The sequence below is a fragment of the Lupinus angustifolius genome, chromosome LG09 (assembly GCF_001865875.1).
Source record: "Lupinus angustifolius cultivar Tanjil chromosome LG09, LupAngTanjil_v1.0, whole genome shotgun sequence".
Taxonomy (NCBI): domain Eukaryota; kingdom Viridiplantae; phylum Streptophyta; class Magnoliopsida; order Fabales; family Fabaceae; genus Lupinus; species Lupinus angustifolius.
The window spans coordinates 19,694,868-19,700,014 of NC_032017.1; positions in this window are offsets into that span (position 1 = coordinate 19,694,868).

The window sequence follows — 5,147 nt, forward strand, 5'->3', positions numbered from 1 at the left end:
AAATGGTATTTATAAAAATCAAAGAAATATGTATTGTATTACTATTTACTCCCAAAACCTTTTTCAACTTTTCCTTATTAAATAGCCAGCTTGTGAGTTGTGTGACCCATAATGTTGCAAATGCTTGTCATGATTCTAATCAAATGATCAGGTTTAGCTGTGATCTCACAAGAATGAAATAGCATAAGAGTGAAACACAAACTCAAAGGCTTTGCAATTATGAAATGTAAACGAGTCTAGTAAAGAGTCTCCTCATTTGGTAGAATTGCATGACATCAAGTAAAAGCATTGAAATTGAAAGACAATTCTCTCATTTAGGTAGAGAATTGAGAATTGGTACTCTCGTATCAATTTGTGGTTCTTCTACGAACTGTATTCCTCTAAGGAATGAATCATATTCACTTACATGAATGAATTACAACAAACAAGAAAGAATTTATCATTGGTACTTCTCTTATGGTAAAATAAAAGTTGATTAAAACCTACAAAAAGTAATACTAGAAACGACTGTGCATAGAGCTATATAAACCCTACTAAATATGTCCCTTGCATACCGATATTTAACAAGGTAACGTACCATGTACTACATACCTACACTCGTAACAAAGAGTACCGCGTATCACGCGACTATGAGTATAAGTATCTGGGTCCGAACCCCGACAACTACACAATTTCCTCCTCTTGTCAACAAAACTTTGTTTATAAAAAAATGTGTCTAGTGAAGATGCTTATATTTCCTTTCACAATGGTGTTGAAAGTTGTAACAACTTCAATTAGCAAGCAAGTAATTCTGCAGTTAATGTTGCTGAGTTGTTGATATGTCATGAATCATGACATTAGACATTTCTAGGAAATAAAGTGAGTTACATTTTCAATCTAACCGTTGGACACAGTGAAGGCAATAGAGAACGTTGCAATGATGTTTGCAAATTTGCATTTCAGGTCGAATGATCACTTGTTCTTAATGGTGTCTTATTCTTTTTTTCAAGCCAATCATATATTAATATATGGATAAAATAAAAAATATAAAAGTAAAAAATAATAAAATGGAGCATTTTAATTGGTTTGGGATATAGAGTGAGACATCATTTGAGACATGCGATCTCTATCCGTTTCAGGTAATGTGAAAGCATCTTAAATGACCTCATATAGCTCTCACAAAAATATGTTAGGCCTTCCCAAAAACTATATGACAACTAAGATAGAAAATGTGGTATCAAAGTTTCATATAAATTTTTTCAAATAATAGGTAATAGAGTAGTAACATGAATGTTTCTTAGTCAACCTTGTAATAAAATATTTCAATGAAGACAATATTTTTTCACAAATCTTGGCAAGTATAGGTAGCTCCATCTACCTCATTTATAGATCAGAACTGTAACCATCTTAGGTAAACTTAATTGGTCTCCTTTTCTTTACAATTCCCAATACTTTTTTATTGGTTTTAGCACCAGACTTAAATGTACTGGTTGGAATGGTAAGAAAAATATGTGGGGCATTAAGCTAAAATGTACATTTCATTCATCACAAATTGATTGAAAAAATAGGAATGTCATAATAAGTGGGGTTAATAGCAGAAGTTTATACACCAATAAAAGGTATTGGTTATTGTTACCAGTATCATTATAAATCATACTGAAAATCTGACAATATTACTTATAAAGGTTAGTAATTGTTGGAATCAGTACAACCTTGATAATTATTCTGTTTTACACTAGTAGTAATTCATACATGTTGATCATAGTTTGGTAAGCCAATTAGACATTATTATTATTATTATATTATTATTATGATCTTGGGGGAACCTTCCTATTAATTGCACAGTTGATCAGTCTATTTACACAGAAAAAAGTTTTAGGTCATGTTTCTTTCAACAATCTACTAGACACAAGTGAAGATAATTCCTAGGTAGCATAGAATATTTTGCTCTCACCCCAACATTTCCAAATTCCAATATAAAATATACCCATAGTAAAGCTTACCCTACTTGTAATAACAGGCTATAAAACATCATCATTCAAATAAGCTTACCCAATATTATTAAGCTTCACAATCAAGGGATAAGCATTATAATTTTATGCAATATACCCATATCTTCAATTATAGCCTAAAGATAACAGCATGCTACATCTAAAGAATTAGACAAACAATAGTGATACCCGCTCCACACTTTTCATAATAAGGATTCATTAATCATAAATGGGGTCCATGATTGAAAATTTCATTTTATTTACCATAGGTAAGTTCTCATGATAGATCAAAGTATGAAAATGTTCAAACATAGGATGCTATATTTTGAATTCAGAATTAATAATTTGATGGTCTTTTCATATAGGAGCTATAATATCCAACTTGATTTAAGTGCAACTCGAGAATATGGAAACTCTACCCACGAAACTAGGTACATGTGTCCACCCCGAGTTTTATGGTTGGATGCTCAGCTAGTTTTAGTAGCTATCACATATCTAATACATCAATAATTGTTGCTATCAAAAGAATATCATGTCACCATAATACAATAATTATTGATGTTAAATACAATAAAATTATCTCTTATAATAGAAGACATGTTGTATTCCTAGTCATCCATAGAATAAAAGTTCAAGTTGGAATATGTCGATTGTTAAGAGCATCTTGAGCTTGTAATCATCAAACAAATCATCTGCAACAATAGTTTGTCATGTTACTATAAGATAGTAATAAATAAAAATGGTTTAAGTGTTAAACCAACACTTCTCCTCTCCTACTAAATGATTATATGGTAAAATATATTATATTTTTATTATGGACTCTATCCTTATTCTCCAATATTATTTGTAGAATTTCATAATATCCACAAAACTAATTGCCCTAATAGCGAGTTTAGGAGAGAAAGAAAACATACCATGGGGCCAATAATTTCCACTGACTAAACCTGATATTGATTCTTGAGATGATGAACAAGAAGAGAATGAGCGGTAATGTTGATGAGGTTCTTCATCATCATCAACTTGATAACTGGATATGGTTCATTAAGAAAAGATTCATACCTTCATAAAGATATATGGTATTATCTTCAGGATTCAACTTCCCTATTATTTTGATTTCAGTCCTAGCTAAATCATCACTCAAGTAAGTTACTCTCTGAGGGACCCTGATGTGAACATTTCTGTAACAAAGTTGAAGGTCTTGTATGATGGAGCATTGTTTGAGGGTACTGGTTCCATGCTACATCTATTCCAAGGACTCATTAATTGCTTTGTATACTGTCTTCATTTCCAAGAACATCTCCAAACTAATCACAAACAACAAACAACAAACAACAAACAACATTTGTTTATAAGTGTGGTGTAGTTTTCAGGGAACTAATCACAAGGATTTGGTGCAGTTTTCAGGGTCTGTTTATTTTTCATTGATGGTGATAAATTGATAATGATACGTAGATTATAGTATGTGCATTCAAGTAGAGGAAAAAAAACCTTGAAGGATGATATCAGCATAGGTTGGCGTTGAGGTTTGTTGTGTAACCCATTATGATGACTTGGCAGCATTAATATTTAATGGGCATGTAATTGTGATTATCTCTATTTTTTTATGACTTTTATAGCATTTGTTTCTGAGGGTATTATATTTATTTTTTTAAAGCAAACGAGTGCCAACACACCCAAAATATATTGAAAGATAACCAAGTAAAAGGGGAAGTCATAGAGGTTACAAATTACAGAACCTATAGTTAGGAAGGAAATTCCTATTTCTATTGAATTCATCATATAAGAAGGTACACATGCTATTCCACCAAGAATCAATTTTAGAGTTGACTCCAAATGTGGCTAGCCTATGGGAAAATTCACATTTCTGGTATAGTTTGATTGCCTTATTACCACTCTGGTATAACTTTTTAAAATATTATGAAACTAGTATACTTTTTATTAAAATCGTGTATAGGGTACACGATTCCTAGGAAACAGTTTTTGCCCCACCAAACTCGTGTATGGGGTACACGAGATTAATTTTCTCTCTCCTAATCTCGTGCATCCCATGCACGAGACCCCTCCCACCTTTTTTTTTCTTTGCCTTGGACCGGTGTTTCCGGTCCAGGGTTTTTAAGAATTTTGTTCTGGTTTTTGAGTTGTATGAGTTATATCAAAATTATATATTATTATTTGTATTATATTTTTTATTTTGTATGATGTAAACTAAGATTATTCATTCACTTACATGTATCACTTTTAAACCTAAATTGGAGAAGGTTTTTTGGAATTTTAGATTATTCACTATGATGTAAACTAAGATTATTCTTTCAATTTTGTATGATGTAAACTAAGATTATTCATTCCCAGTTTTTTGTTGCATGAGTTTTGTATAATTAGGGTTTTTGATTTATACTATATTTTTATTTCATTATTAAATATATGATTAATAGTAATTTGATAACAAAGAATGACATGAACAAACATTTATATTAAAACCATTGATAATTAGAAACATTGAAATACAAAAAAATAAATTACATTGAAAGAAATTAGAAACCTAAAATTTAAATTAAATTTGTAATATTAGTGGCGTCTATGATATGATGAAGTGCCATACGAGGGTGGTCTTCTTCTTCGTGGTGGAAGAACTCTTAATTCTGGTTGATGGGCTTCTCCAGCTCTTCCACTAGCAACTCTTCTAAGTTGTTGCTCCTCTTCCTCCTCACACACTAATTAAGATCATTAATTAAATTTTCGAATTTCACTAATTAAGATCATTAAGGTGGTGAGGAGGAAGAGGAGCAACAACTTAGAAGAGTTGCTAGTGGAAGAGTTAGAGAAGTCCATCGACCAGAATTAAGAGTTCTTCCACCACGAAGAAGACCACCCCCGTGTGACACTTCATCACATCATAGACGCCACTAATATTACAAATTTAATTTAAATTTTAGGTTTCTAATTTCTTTCTATGTAATTTATTTTTTTGTATTTCGATGTTTCTAATTATCAATGGTTTTAATATAAATATTTGTTCATGTCATTCTTTGTTATCAAATTACTATTAATCATATATTTAATAATGAAATAAAAATATAGTATAAATCAAAAACCCTAATTATACAAAACTCATGCAACAAAAAACTCATCTAAAATTCCAAAAAACCTTCACCAATTTAGGTTTCAAAGTGATACATG